The sequence below is a fragment of the Oncorhynchus nerka genome, linkage group LG4 (assembly GCF_034236695.1).
Source record: "Oncorhynchus nerka isolate Pitt River linkage group LG4, Oner_Uvic_2.0, whole genome shotgun sequence".
NCBI lineage: Eukaryota > Metazoa > Chordata > Actinopteri > Salmoniformes > Salmonidae > Oncorhynchus > Oncorhynchus nerka.
Window position 1 is genome coordinate 84,995,996 of NC_088399.1, and position 16,267 is coordinate 85,012,262.

The 16,267-nt window shown below is 51.6% G+C and overlaps 1 pseudogene; it reads right to left on the reverse strand.

Annotated features, from left to right (window-relative positions):
* LOC115115609 (syndetin-like) overlaps positions 1-16,267 on the reverse strand; it is a 136,936-nt pseudogene that overhangs the window by 21,864 nt on the left and 98,805 nt on the right.

Consider the following 16,267-nt stretch of genomic DNA (forward strand, 5'->3'; position numbering starts at 1 on the left):
GAGAGAGGGGAGAGAGAGCGAGAGAGAGAAAGAGAGAGAGACATTGTGGGAAAAAAGAGGCGTTGGGGAGGAAGAACAATATAGACGGAAGAGGGGGAAAGAAAGTGGGGACTGGAAGACAAAATGATGAGGACAGAAGCCGTCAGAGCAGAGCAGATATCTGTTGACAGAGGATGGATCTCTCACCTGGCTCTTTCCCAAGACGGTGTACGCCAGCTGAACTCTGGTGTAGTGGGAGACGTCAAAGTGCTTGCAGGTTTTGGACAGGGCCACATCCAGCTGCTCCTGTTGGGTGGGTAGAGGAGGAGGGGAAGGGAGGGAGGGATGGAGGAGAGAGGGATTAGAAGTGTTAAGACCAGGGATTTGGACATGAATCAAATCCTAGGGCCAAGACAATTACCAACAGCTGCCATAGCGGAGGGCTGAGGCCGCTGTATTTAAGCCAGCGTCCCGAATTGTATACTATTCCCTATATAGTATACTACTTTTGACCAGGACCCAAATAGCTGGGGGACGCAGGCTACATGTCAGTCACAGAGAGCCAGGGAGAACCAGGGGGAAGAGAGATACGCACTCAGCCTCCCCCAAGGTCAAAGGAGCCCCACCATTGATGTTAAACAGAGCTGCTGGCTGAGATAAATACAGGGAGACAGGTCGGGTCAAAGGATGAAGAAGACTACATTTTATTTACGGCAGAAAATGTAGTTAATGTACTTCTGTCTAACAGTGGAAAGTAGAGAAAGTAAATTATAAAGTAATATCACACTACGGAAGTTTCATTTGAGAAACCAAAATACTGTACATTCTACAAATTTTATAAATTACAGTACAGTATGGTCAATGTACGTTGAGATATGAAAATACTGTAGATTTTTACTTTTTTCCAAATACCAAATACTTTCTAGTTATGAATATAAACTCAGCAAAAAAATAAACGTCCTCTCACTGTCAACTGCATTTATTTTCAGCAAACTTAACATTTGTAAATATTTGTATGAACATAACAAGATTCAACAACTGAGACATAAACTTAACAAGTTCCACAGACATGTGACTAACAGAAATGATGTGTCCCTCCAAATCAATCCCGCTCCAGAGTTCAGACCTCGATGTAACGCTCATTCCTTCGACGATAAACGCTAATCCGACCATCACCCCTGGTGAGACAAAACCGCGACTCGTCAGTGAAGAGCACTTTTTGCCAGTCCTGTCTCGTCCAGCGACGGTGGGTTTGTGCCCATAGGCGACATTGTTGCCAGTGATGTCTGGTGAGGACCTGCCTTACAAAAGGCCTACAAGCCCTCAGTCCAGCCTCTCTCAGCCTATTGCGGACAGTCTGAGCACTGATGGAGGGATTGTGCGTTCCTGGTGTAACTCGGGCAGTTGTTGCCATCCTGTACCTGTCCCGCAGGTGTGATGTTCGGATGTACCGATCCAGTACAGGTGTTGTTACACATGGTCTGCCACTGCGAGGACAATCAGCTGTCCGTCCTGTCTCCCTGTAGTGCTGTCTTAGGCATCTCACAGTACGGACATTGCAATTTATTGCCCTGGCCACATCTGCAGTCCTCATGCCTCCTTGCAGCATGCCTAAGACACATTCATGCAGATGAGCAGGGACCCTGGGCATCTTTCTTTTGGTGTTTTTCAGAGTCAGTAGAAAGGCCTCTTTAGTGTCCTAAGTTTTCATAACTGTGACCTTAATTGCCTACCGACTGTAAGCTGTTAGTGTCTTAACGACCGTTCCACAGGTGCATGTTCATTAATTGTTCATGGTTCATTAGACAAGCATGGGAAACAGTGTTTAAACCCTTTACAATGAAGATCTGTGAAGATATTTGGATTTTTACGGATTATTTTTTACGGATCCTGAAAAAGGGGGGGGGTTTCTTTTTTTGCTGAGTTTATATGTACATGAACGGATCTATCTATGTTACAGTAACTATGACAGACTGAAAAGAGGGTGGTGCTAACAGTAAAATATGATTGGTGAATTTACACAAATTTGTTTTGTTCAGATGGCTGGCTACATTGCATTTCCATAGAGGCCCGGGTTGAGAGAGGAGTCTTATGTATGGTAGAGAAAGCAAGATTAGAGAGCATGATGAGAATTTTTTTTTGAGGATTCACGGAGCTAAAGCTACCAGGAGGAGCTCCACGCAAGACTTCCAAATTACATCTATCCAGCAGATCAATGTTGAGACCAAGACACCGCTCACAGCAGGGAAGGTGTCGCTCTCGCTCTGTGTGTGTGTGTGTGTGTGTGTGTGTGTGTGTGTGTGACCATGAGCTCTCAGAGGAGTGCATTTACTCACAGTCAAGCTATGTGTCGGCGTGTGTGTGCGTACATGCGCGCACGTCATACATTCACATGGAACCTCCCTAAGCGTGGATGTTGGAAAATTGCACTGAATACCATTCTCCAGACATAATTATTAAAATATGGCTTTAATTAAATGGATAATATTAACTATGTTTGAATTTCTAGCAGTAATGGCTTTTTGAATAAGTCAATATGTAGCAGGGAGACCTGAAAAATAACAACTCAAAACTTCAAGACAAAACACTTTTTCTCTCTTTTTAGATGTCGGCATTAAGAAAATGACATGGAATATTTAATATGTTTAGTATCAAACAACCTTTGAGATGTGTGACAAATCACAGTGTACTCAATCAATAGAAATAGTAAGAAAAGCTCCTATGTGTAAAGAGCCGTGATGGAACACATCCAGCAATAAGCACATGTATGCCTCCTCACCGGAGACCAGGGTTCAATCCTTGTGGCCTCTTCTCAACGCTCAGCCTCTCCCACCTTTTCATTACGGTCTCAATAAAGCATAAAAATACTGAAGGTAGGGTGGATTTCCACTCTTTTTCAAATGAAAAATAAGAACAAAGAGAAAAGAAAAGCTCCTCTATCTGCTCGAGCGTCTTGTAGCTTGGAATTCAAGGGAGAGGACATTGTTAGGTCAGTTCCCTGCTCATCACCTAAACACGAGGCTTCACTTGGACTCTTATCAGTGACCTGGAACGCTAATGTACCACTCATTCTTATATCCTGACCCACAATCTGTGGCATATGGCATGTGGACACCATGCTCTGTCACACATGCTGTAGCAGTGCTGAGCGACTAGTGCTTTTTGAGGTCGGTTTGTTTTCGGACCGATTTTTTTTTTTTTAAGTAATCACGGTTGTCGATTTCATTTTCAAAGTCGTGTTTTTGAACATTAAATGCATTATGAAATAATGACATTACAATGATTTTAGAGCTTTTTAATGGACCTTCTAAAGCCAAAAATAGTGAACATTCCATTGCCGAAACATGTAAAATATCCCATTGTCTCTGTCAGGTCTACATTGGGTAGACATCAATAGAGAAATAGGAAATTAATATGAAATAATAAAATATTTCAGTTGTGTAAATTACTGATTACTTTATTTTTCATTCCTTAACGTCATCATCCTATCTCTGCCCAGGCAGTAGCAGCCTTAACGTCATCATCCTATCTCTGCCCAGGCAGTAGCAGCCTTAACGTCATCATCCTATCTCTGCCCAGGCAGTAGCAGCCTTAACGTCATCATCCTATCTCTGCCCAGGCAGTAGCAGCCTTAACGTTATCATCCTATCTCTGCCCAGGCAGTAGCAGCCTTAACGTCATCATCCTATCTCTGCCCAGGCAGTAGCAGCCTTAACGTTATCATCCTATCTCTGCCCAGGCAGTAGCAGCCTTAACGCCATCATCCTATCTCTGCCCAGGCAGTAGCAGCCTTAACGTCATCATCCTATCTCTGCCCAGGCAGTAGCAGCCTTAACGTTATCATCCTATCTCTGCCCAGGCAGTAGCAGCCTTAACGTCATCATCCTATCTCTGCCCAGGCAGTAGCAGCCTTAACGTTATCATCCTATCTCTGCCCAGGCAGTAGCAGCCTTAACGCCATCATCCTATCTCTGCCCAGGCAGTAGCAGCCTTAACGTCATCATCCTATCTCTGCCCAGGCAGTAGCAGCCTTAACGTCATCATCCTATCTCTGCCCAGGCAGTAGCAGCCTTAACGCCATCATCCTATCTCTGCCCAGGCAGTAGCAGCCTTAACGCCATCATCCTATCTCTGCCCAGGCAGTAGCAGCCTTAACGTCATCATCCTATCTCTGCCCAGGCAGTAGCAGCCTTAACGCCATCATCCTATCTCTGCCCAGGCAGTAGCAGCCTTAATGTCATCATCCTATCTCTGCCCAGGCAGTAGCAGCCTTAACGTCATCAACCTATCTCTGCCCAGGCAGTAGCAGCCTTAACGTTATCATCCTATCTCTGCCCAGGCAGTAGCAGCCTTAACGCCATCATCCTATCTCTGCCCAGGCAGTAGCAGCCTTAACGTCATCATCCTATCTCTGCCCAGGCAGTAGCAGCCTTAACGTCATCATCCTATCTCTGCCCAGGCAGTAGCAGCCTTAACGCCATCATCCTATCTCTGCCCAGGCAGTAGCAGCCTTAACGTCATCATCCTATCTCTGCCCAGGCAGTAGCAGCCTTAACGTCATCATCCTATCTCTGCCCAGGCAGTAGCAGCCTTAACGCCATCATCCTATCTCTGCCCAGGCAGTAGCAGCCTTAACGTCATCATCCTATCTCTGCCCAGGCAGTAGCAGCCTTAACGCCATCATCCTATCTCTGCCCAGGCAGTAGCAGCCTTTATGTCATCATCCTATCTCTGCCCAGGCAGTAGCAGCCTTAACGTCATCATCCTATCTCTGCCCAGGCAGTAGCAGCCTTAACGTCATCATCCTATCTCTGCCCAGGCAGTAGCAGCCTTAACGTCATCATCCTATCTCTGCCCAGGCAGTAGCAGCCTTAACGCCATCATCCTATCTCTGCCCAGGCAGTAGCAGCCTTAACGCCATCATCCTATCTCTGCCCAGGCAGTAGCAGCCTTAACGTCATCAACCTATCTCTGCCCAGGCAGTAGCAGCCTTAACGTCATCAACCTATCTCTGCCCAGGCAGTAGCAGCCTTAACGCCATCATCCTATCTCTGCCCAGGCAGTAGCAGCCTTAACGTCATCATCCTATCTCTGCCCAGGCAGTAGCAGCCTTAACGCCATCATCCTATCTCTGCCCAGGCAGTAGCAGCCTTAACGCCATCATCCTATCTCTGCCCAGGCAGTAGCAGCCAGTCAGCCAGACCATCTAGTGTTATCTATATGCTCCCCATACTGTACTGTCTTTAGTCATACTATTATACCGAATATTCTATCCGTATCCTGTCCATAATGTCGATACATACTGTCCATCACATATATACTAAACAAAAATATAAACACAACATAGAACAATTCAAGTTACAGTTCATATTTGGAAATCAGTTATTTGAAAAACATTTAGTAGGCCCTAATCTATGGATTTCACATGACTGGGAATACAGATATGAATCTGTTGGTCACAGATACCAAACATTTTTAAAGAATGGGCCTCACAATGGGATTCAGGATGTCGTCATGGTATTTCTGTGCATTCAAATTACCATCTATAAAATGCAATTGTGTTCGTTGTCCGTAGCTTATTCCTGCCTATACCATCACCCCACCGCCACCATGGGGTACTCTGTCCACAACGTTGACATCAGCAAACCGCTCACCCCCACGCGACTCCATACGTGGTCTGTGATTGTGAGGCCGGTTGGACGTACTGCCAAAATCTCTCAAATTAAGTTGGAGGTGGCTTATGGTAGAGAAATGAACATTCAATTGCCTGGCAAACGCTCTGGTGGACTTACCTGCAGTCAGCATGCCAATTGCACGCTCCCTCAAAACTTGAGACATCTGTGGCTTGTGTTGTGTGACAAAACTGCACATTTTAGAGTGGCATTCTATTGTCCCCAGCACAAGGTGCACCTGTGTGATGATCATGTCACACCTGTCAGGTGGATAGATTGTCTTGGCAAACGAGAAATGCTCAGTAACAGGGATGTAAACAAAATTGTGCACAAAATTTGAGAGAAATCAGGTTTTTGAGCTGGGATCTTTCATTTCAGCTCATGAAACATGGGAGCAACACTTTACATGTTGCGTTTATATTTTTGTTCAGTGTAAATATTTATACTTCGGTCTCAGATATTGCTCATCATAATATTTCTATATTTCTTAATTACATTTTTAAAATTTTTAGATTTGTGTGTATTGTTCAGTACTACTGCACTGCTGGAGCTAGGAACACAAGCATTTCACTACACCCACAATAACATCTGATAAATATGTGTATGCAATAACAACTGCTAAATATGTATATGCGACCAATAACATTTTATTTGATTTATTTAGCTAACCTGCCTAGCTAAAGTACACTGCAGAGCTGTCTGACAAAATCATTTTATTAGTTCTTCTAAATAATTTTACTAGTTCTTTAAAGTAGATAAGAGCGTCTGCTAAATGACTTAAATGTAATGTAAATGTAGATAAGGCTAACTTATCACAAACGGTCTATATCCCTCTCTCGTCATTGTGTTGTGTACATTCCTCTTTCAGGCGTAAAAGTGTGTCCATCCAGAGATCTGTATATAATGACGACATGGCTCATGTCTCCGCCCTAACAATGAGAGTTGTTGTCCAAAAGGCAGGAAGACAGGCGACAAGCTTAGGTCCAAAATAAGCCATAGAAATGAACTGGGCTTATTTTGTACAGATTTTGGAGAGAGTGAAACCTCTCACTTCGCCGTCTCTTCTCTGATCCTTCTACGCCAGAGTGGGAAAAAACAGGCGTAATGGTCATTGTAGCTAATTACCACGTTTCTGCGCCAAACTAGGTTGAATATTTGCTTATTGAAAACTACAACTCCCTTGCACCCAGTGTTCAAAGTAGTTCTTCATTTCTCTCGTGAATGATTTGATATCTCTCTAGAGAAACGTCGCATTGGGCTCACAAAAAAAACGAACTAAATAGAATTCAGGTAATTGAACTGACGTCAGTTGTTTAATAACCCAAAAAATGAAGAATGTTGGTTAATAGCTCAGCACTAACACATAGAGACAGGAATGTTGGTTAATAGCTCAGCACTAACACATAGAGACAGGAATGTTGGTTAATAGCTCAGCACTAACACATAGAGACAGGAATGTTGGTTAATAGCTCAGCACTAACACATAGAGACAGGAATGTTGGTTAATAGCTCAGCACTAACACATAGAGACAGGAATGTTGGTTAATAGCTCAGCACTAACACATAGAGACAGGAATGTTGGTTAATAGCTCAGCACTAACACATAGAGACAGGAATGTTGGTTAATAGCTCAGCACTAACACATAGAGACAGGAATGTTGGTTAATAGCTCAGCACTAACACATAGAGACAGGAATGGAGACATTGTCCATTTTGTATGGAGTAACACAGCCTTCTCACAAATGATATTTCCTAACCCATTACCATGTCCTTCTCTAGTGAATGGCAACAACACCTTGAACACCTGCGTGTGGTGTAGTCTAAGTGCATGAATTGCTTCGCGAACCTGCCATTTATGACAAAGAACATTGTGTCAATACTTGATCTAGTCTTTATTGGTTGTTTCCTTCTTGCAGTTGTTGTTCTTTCAATAGCTGTCTTAAGTAAAAGTAACATTGGATAAAACTGAAAGCATCTGCTAAATAAGAAGTGTTATTGCTGGTCCTGAACTGTGCCGACACATGAGATGCTATGTTATTCCTTTACTGAGGTCTCTTTCAGGTCAACTCTAAAACAGAACACTTAGGATGAGTCTCAAGGGGACACAACGCCCTTAGGGAGTGTTTGTGTTGTTTGTGGCTGACCCTTACATCGCTGCTAAAGCACTTCAGAGACAGGGCAGGCAGAGACAGGGCAGGCAGAGACTTCAGCCTTGGTAGTGGCAGAGACAGGGCAGGCAGACTTCAGCCATGGTAGTGGCAGAGACAGGGCAGGCAGAGTCTTCAGCCATGGTAGTAGCAGAGACAGGGCAGGCAGAGACTTCAGCCATGGTAGTGGCAGAGACAGGGCAGGCAGAGACTTCAGCCATGGTAGTGGCAGAGACAGGGCAGGCAGACTTCAGCCATGGTATTGGCAGAGACAGGGCAGGCAGAGACTTCAGCCATGGTAGTGGCAGAGACAGGGCAGGCAGACTTAAGCCATGGTAGTGGCAGAGACAGGGCAGGCAGACTTCAGCCATGGTAGTGGCAGAGACAGGGCAGGCAGAGACTTCAGCCATGGTAGTGGCAGAGACAGGGCAGGCAGACTTCAGCCATGGTAGTGGCAGAGACAGGGCAGGCAGAGACTTCAGCCATGGTAGTGGCAGAGACAGGGCAGGCAGACTTCAGCCATGGTAGTGGCAGAGACAGGGCAGGCAGAGACTTCAGCCATGGTAGTGGCAGAGACAGGGCAGGCAGAGACTTCAGCCATGGTAGTGACAGAGACAGGGCAGGCAGAGACTTCAGCCATGTTAGTGACAGAGACAGGGCAGGCAGAGACTTCAGCCATGGTAGTGGCAGAGACAGGGCAGGCAGAGACTTCAGCCATGGTAGTGGCAGAGACAGGGCAGGCAGACTTCAGCCATGGTAGTGGCAGAGACAGGGCAGGCAGAGACTTCAGCCATGGTAGTGGCAGAGACAGGGCAGGCAGACTTAAGCCATGGTAGTGGCAGAGACAGGGCAGGCAGACTTCAGCCATGGTACTGGCAGAGACAGGGCAGGCAGAGACTTCAGCCATGGTAGTGGCAGAGACAGGGCAGGCAGACTTCAGCCATGGTAGTGGCAGAGACAGGGCAGGCAGAGACTTCAGCCATGGTAGTGGCAGAGACAGGGCAGGCAGAGACTTCAGCCATGGTAGTGGCAGAGACAGGGCAGGCAGAGACTTCAGCCATGGTAGTGGCAGAGACAGGGCAGGCAGAGACTTCAGCCATGGTAGTGACAGAGACAGGGCAGGCAGAGACTTCAGCCATGGTAGTGACAGAGACAGGGCAGGCAGAGAATTCAGCCATGGTAGTGGCAGAGACAGGGCAGGCAGAGACTTCAGCCATGGTAGTGGCAGAGACAGGGCAGGCAGACTTCAGCCATGGTAGTGGCAGAGACAGGGCAGGCAGAGACTTCAGCCATGCTAGTGGCAGAGACAGGGCAGGCAGAGACTTCAGCCATGGTAGTGACAGAGACAGGGCAGGCAGACACTTCAGCCATGGTAGTGACAGAGACAGGGCAGGCAGAGACTTCAGCCATGGTAGTGACAGAGACAGGGCAGGCAGACTTCAGCCATGGTAGTGGCAGAGACAGGGCAGGCAGACTTCAGCCATGGTAGTGGCAGAGACAGGGCAGGCAGAGACTTCAGCCATGGTAGTGGCAGAGACAGGGCAGGCAGACTTCAGCCATGGTAGTGGCAGAGACAGGGCAGGCAGAGACTTCAGCCATGGTAGTGGCAGGGACAGGGCAGGCAGACTTCAGCCATGGTAGTGGCAGAGACAGGGCAGGCAGACTTCAGCCATGGTAGTGGCAGAGACAGGGCAGGCAGACTTCAGCCATGGTAGTGGCAGAGACAGGGCAGGCAGACTTCAGCCATGGTAGTGGCAGAGACAGGGCAGGCAGACTTCAGCCATGGTAGTGGCAGAGACAGGGCAGGCAGAGACTTCAGCCATGGTAGTGGCAGAGACAGGGCAGGCAGAGACTTCAGCCATGGTAGTGGCAGAGACAGGGCAGGCAGAGACTTCAGCCATGGTAGTGGCAGAGACAGGGCAGGCAGAGACTTCAGCCATGGTAGTGGCAGAGACAGGGCAGGCAGACGTCAGCCATGGTAGTGGCAGAGACAGGGCAGGCAGAGACTTCAGCCATGGTAGTGGCAGAGACAGGGCAGGCAGACGTCAGCCATGGTAGTGGCAGAGACAGGGCAGGCAGACTTCAGCCATGGTAGTGGTAGAGACAGGGCAGGCAGACTTCAGCCATGGTAGTGGCAGAGACAGGGCAGGCAGACTTCAGCCATGGTAGTGGCAGAGACAGGGCAGGCAGAGACTTCAGCCATGGTAGTGACAGAGACAGGGCAGGCAGATTTCAGCCATGGTAGTGGCAGAGACAGGGCAGGCAGAGACTTCAGCCATGGTAGTGGCAGAGACTTCAGCCATGGTAGTGGCAGAGACAGGGCAGGCAGACTTCAGCCATGGTAGTGGCAGAGACAGGGCAGGCAGAGACTTCAGCCATGGTAGTGGCAGAGACAGGGCAGGCAGAGACTTCAGCCATGGTAGTGGCAGAGACAGGGCAGGCAGACGTCAGCCATGGTAGTGGCAGACAGGGCAGGCAGACTTCAGCCATGGTAGTGGCAGAGACAGGGCAGGCAGACTTCAGCCATGGTAGTGGCAGAGACAGGGCAGGCAGACTTCAGCCATGGTAGTGGCAGAGACAGGGCAGGCAGAGACTTCAGCCATGGTAGTGACAGAGACAGGGCAGGCAGATTTCAGCCATGGTAGTGGCAGAGACAGGGCAGGCAGAGACTTCAGCCATGGTAGTGGCAGAGACTTCAGCCATGGTAGTGGTAGAGACAGTGCAGGCAGACTTCAGCCATGGTAGTGGCAGAGACAGGGCAGGCAGAGACTTCAGCCATGGTAGTGGCAGAGACAGGGCAGGCAGAGACTTCAGCCATGGTAGTGGCAGAGACAGGGCAGGCAGACTTCAGCCATGGTAGTGGCAGAGACAGGGCAGGCAGACTTCAGCCATGGTAGTGACAGAGACAGGGCAGGCAGAGACTTCAGCCATGGTAGTGACAGAGACAGGGCAGGCAGATTTCAGCCATGGTAGTGGCAGAGACAGGGCAGGCAGAGACTTCAGCCATGGTAGTGGCAGAGACTTCAGCCATGGTAGTGGCAGAGACAGGGCAGGCAGACTTCAGCCATGGTAGTGGCAGAGACAGGGCAGGCAGACTTCAGCCATGGTAGTGGCAGAGACAGGGCAGGCAGAGACGTCAGCCATGGTAGTGGCAGAGACAGGGCAGGCAGACTTCAGCCATGGTAGTGGCAGAGACAGGGCAGGCAGACTTCAGCCATGGTAGTGGCAGAGACAGGGCAGGCAGACTTCAGCCATGGTAGTGGCAGAGACAGGGCAGGCAGAGACTTCAGCCATGGTAGTGGCAGAGACAGGGCAGGCAGATTTCAGCCATGGTAGTGGCAGAGACAGGGCAGGCAGAGACTTCAGCCATGGTAGTGGCAGAGACAGGGCAGGCAGAGACTTCAGCCATGGTAGTGGCAGAGAAAGGGCAGGCAGACGTCAGCCATGGTAGTGGCAGAGACAGGGCAGGCAGAGACTTCAGCCATGGTAGTGGCAGAGACAGGGCAGGCAGACGTCAGCCATGGTAGTGGCAGAGACAGGGCAGGCAGACTTCAGCCATGGTAGTGGTAGAGACAGGGCAGGCAGACTTCAGCCATGGTAGTGGCAGAGACAGGGCAGGCAGACTTCAGCCATGGTAGTGGCAGAGACAGGGCAGGCAGACTTCAGCCATGGTAGTGGCAGAGACAGGGCAGGCAGAGACTTCAGCCATGGTAGTGGCAGAGACAGGGCAGGCAGACTTCAGCCATGGTAGTGGCAGAGACAGGGCAGGCAGAGACTTCAGCCATGGTAGTGGCAGGGACAGGGCAGGCAGACTTCAGCCATGGTAGTGGCAGAGACAGGGCAGGCAGACTTCAGCCATGGTAGTGGCAGAGACAGGGCAGGCAGACTTCAGCCATGGTAGTGGCAGAGACAGGGCAGGCAGACTTCAGCCATGGTAGTGGCAGAGACAGGGCAGGCAGACTTCAGCCATGGTAGTGGCAGAGACAGGGCAGGCAGAGACTTCAGCCATGGTAGTGGCAGAGACAGGGCAGGCAGAGACTTCAGCCATGGTAGTGGCAGAGACAGGGCAGGCAGAGACTTCAGCCATGGTAGTGGCAGAGACAGGGCAGGCAGAGACTTCAGCCATGGTAGTGGCAGAGACAGGGCAGGCAGACGTCAGCCATGGTAGTGGCAGAGACAGGGCAGGCAGAGACTTCAGCCATGGTAGTGGCAGAGACAGGGCAGGCAGACGTCAGCCATGGTAGTGGCAGAGACAGGGCAGGCAGACTTCAGCCATGGTAGTGGTAGAGACAGGGCAGGCAGACTTCAGCCATGGTAGTGGCAGAGACAGGGCAGGCAGACTTCAGCCATGGTAGTGGCAGAGACAGGGCAGGCAGAGACTTCAGCCATGGTAGTGACAGAGACAGGGCAGGCAGATTTCAGCCATGGTAGTGGCAGAGACAGGGCAGGCAGAGACTTCAGCCATGGTAGTGGCAGAGACAGGGCAGGCAGAGACTTCAGCCATGGTAGTGGCAGGGACAGGGCAGGCAGACTTCAGCCATGGTAGTGGCAGAGACAGGGCAGGCAGACTTCAGCCATGGTAGTGGCAGAGACAGGGCAGGCAGACTTCAGCCATGGTAGTGGCAGAGACAGGGCAGGCAGACTTCAGCCATGGTAGTGGCAGAGACAGGGCAGGCAGACTTCAGCCATGGTAGTGGCAGAGACAGGGCAGGCAGAGACTTCAGCCATGGTAGTGGCAGAGACAGGGCAGGCAGAGACTTCAGCCATGGTAGTGGCAGAGACAGGGCAGGCAGAGACTTCAGCCATGGTAGTGGCAGAGACAGGGCAGGCAGACTTCAGCCATGGTAGTGGTAGAGACAGGGCAGGCAGACTTCAGCCATGGTAGTGGCAGAGACAGGGCAGGCAGACTTCAGCCATGGTAGTGGCAGAGACAGGGCAGGCAGACTTCAGCCATGGTAGTGGCAGAGACAGGGCAGGCAGAGACTTCAGCCATGGTAGTGGCAGAGACAGGGCAGGCAGACTTCAGCCATGGTAGTGGCAGAGACAGGGCAGGCAGAGACTTCAGCCATGGTAGTGGCAGGGACAGGGCAGGCAGACTTCAGCCATGGTAGTGGCAGAGACAGGGCAGGCAGACTTCAGCCATGGTAGTGGCAGAGACAGGGCAGGCAGACTTCAGCCATGGTAGTGGCAGAGACAGGGCAGGCAGACTTCAGCCATGGTAGTGGCAGAGACAGGGCAGGCAGACTTCAGCCATGGTAGTGGCAGAGACAGGGCAGGCAGAGACTTCAGCCATGGTAGTGGCAGAGACAGGGCAGGCAGAGACTTCAGCCATGGTAGTGGCAGAGACAGGGCAGGCAGAGACTTCAGCCATGGTAGTGGCAGAGACAGGGCAGGCAGAGACTTCAGCCATGGTAGTGGCAGAGACAGGGCAGGCAGACGTCAGCCATGGTAGTGGCAGAGACAGGGCAGGCAGAGACTTCAGCCATGGTAGTGGCAGAGACAGGGCAGGCAGACGTCAGCCATGGTAGTGGCAGAGACAGGGCAGGCAGACTTCAGCCATGGTAGTGGTAGAGACAGGGCAGGCAGACTTCAGCCATGGTAGTGGCAGAGACAGGGCAGGCAGACTTCAGCCATGGTAGTGGCAGAGACAGGGCAGGCAGAGACTTCAGCCATGGTAGTGACAGAGACAGGGCAGGCAGATTTCAGCCATGGTAGTGGCAGAGACAGGGCAGGCAGAGACTTCAGCCATGGTAGTGGCAGAGACTTCAGCCATGGTAGTGGCAGAGACAGGGCAGGCAGACTTCAGCCATGGTAGTGGCAGAGACAGGGCAGGCAGAGACTTCAGCCATGGTAGTGGCAGAGACAGGGCAGGCAGACGTCAGCCATGGTAGTGGCAGAGACAGGGCAGGCAGACTTCAGCCATGGTAGTGGCAGAGACAGGGCAGGCAGACTTCAGCCATGGTAGTGGCAGAGACAGGGCAGGCAGACTTCAGCCATGGTAGTGGCAGAGACAGGGCAGGCAGAGACTTCAGCCATGGTAGTGACAGAGACAGGGCAGGCAGATTTCAGCCATGGTAGTGGCAGAGACAGGGCAGGCAGAGACTTCAGCCATGGTAGTGGCAGAGACTTCAGCCATGGTAGTGGTAGAGACAGGGCAGGCAGACTTCAGCCATGGTAGTGGCAGAGACAGGGCAGGCAGAGACTTCAGCCATGGTAGTGGCAGAGACAGGGCAGGCAGAGACTTCAGCCATGGTAGTGGCAGAGACAGGGCAGGCAGACTTCAGCCATGGTAGTGGCAGAGACAGGGCAGGCAGACTTCAGCCATGGTAGTGACAGAGACAGGGCAGGCAGAGACTTCAGCCATGGTAGTGACAGAGACAGGGCAGGCAGATTTCAGCCATGGTAGTGGCAGAGACAGGGCAGGCAGAGACTTCAGCCATGGTAGTGGCAGAGACTTCAGCCATGGTAGTGGCAGAGACAGGGCAGGCAGACTTCAGCCATGGTAGTGGCAGAGACAGGGCAGGCAGACTTCAGCCATGGTAGTGGCAGAGACAGGGCAGGCAGAGACGTCAGCCATGGTAGTGGCAGAGACAGGGCAGGCAGACTTCAGCCATGGTAGTGGCAGAGACAGGGCAGGCAGACTTCAGCCATGGTAGTGGCAGAGACAGGGCAGGCAGACTTCAGCCATGGTAGTGGCAGAGACAGGGCAGGCAGAGACTTCAGCCATGGTAGTGGCAGAGACAGGGCAGGCAGATTTCAGCCATGGTAGTGGCAGAGACAGGGCAGGCAGAGACTTCAGCCATGGTAGTGGCAGAGACAGGGCAGGCAGAGACTTCAGCCATGGTAGTGGCAGAGACAGGGCAGGCAGACGTCAGCCATGGTAGTGGCAGAGACAGGGCAGGCAGAGACTTCAGCCATGGTAGTGGCAGAGACAGGGCAGGCAGACGTCAGCCATGGTAGTGGCAGAGACAGGGCAGGCAGACTTCAGCCATGGTAGTGGTAGAGACAGGGCAGGCAGACTTCAGCCATGGTAGTGGCAGAGACAGGGCAGGCAGACTTCAGCCATGGTAGTGGCAGAGACAGGGCAGGCAGAGACTTCAGCCATGGTAGTGGCAGAGACAGGGCAGGCAGATTTCAGCTATGGTAGTGACAGAGACAGGGCAGGCAGAGACTTCAGCCATGGTAGTGACAGAGACAGGGCAGGCAGATTTCAGCCATGGTAGTGGCAGAGACAGGGCAGGCAGAGACTTCAGCCATGGTAGTGGCAGAGACTTCAGCCATGGTAGTGGCAGAGACAGGGCAGGCAGACTTCAGCCATGGTAGTGGCAGAGACAGGGCAGGCAGAGACTTCAGCCATGGTAGTGGCAGAGACAGGGCAGGCAGAGACTTCAGCCATGGTAGTGGCAGAGACAGGGCAGGCAGACTTCAGCCATGGTAGTGGCAGAGGCAGGGCAGGCAGACTTCAGCCATGGTAGTGGCAGAGACAGGGCAGGCAGACTTCAGCCATGGTAGTGGCAGAGACAGGGCAGGCAGAGACTTCAGCCATGGTAGTGGCAGAGACAGGGCAGGCAGACTTCAGCCATGGTAGTGGCAGAGACAGGGCAGGCAGAGACTTCAGCCATGGTAGTGGCAGAGACAGGGCAGGCAGACTTCAGCCATGGTAGTGGCAGAGACAGGGCAGGCAGATTTCAGCCATGGTAGTGACAGAGACAGGGCAGGCAGAGACTTCAGCCATGGTAGTGGCAGAGACTTCAGCCATGGTAGTGGCAGAGACAGGGCAGGCAGACTTCAGCCATGGTAGTGGCAGAGACAGGGCAGGCAGAGACTTCAGCCATGGTAGTGGCAGAGACAGGGCAGGCAGACTTCAGCCATGGTAGTGGCAGAGACAGGGCAGGCAGACTTCAGCCATGGTAGTGGCAGAGACAGGGCAGGCAGACTTCAGCCATGGTAGTGGCAGAGACAGGGCAGGCAGACTTCAGCCATGGTAGTGGCAGAGACAGGGCAGGCAGACTTCAGCCATGGTAGTGGCAGGGACAGGGCAGGCAGACTTCAGCCATGGTAGTGGCAGAGACAGGGCAGGCAGACTTCAGCCATGGTAGTGACAGAGACAGGGCAGGCAGACTTCAGCCATGGTAGTGACAGAGACAGGGCAGGCAGATTTCAGCCATGGTAGTGACAGAGACAGGGCAGGCAGAGACTTCAGCCATGGTAGTGGCAGAGACTTCAGCCATGGTAGTGGCAGAGACAGGGCAGGCAGACTTCAGCCATGGTAGTGGCAGAGACAGGGCAGGCAGAGACTTCAGCCATGGTAGTGGCAGAGACAGGGCAGGCAGAGACTTCAGCCATGGTAGTGGCAGAGACAGGGCAGGCAGACGTCAGCCATGGTAGTGGCAGAGACAGGGCAGGCAGACTTCAGCCATGGTAGTGGCAGAGACAGGGCAGGCAGACTTCAGCCATGGTAGTGGCAGA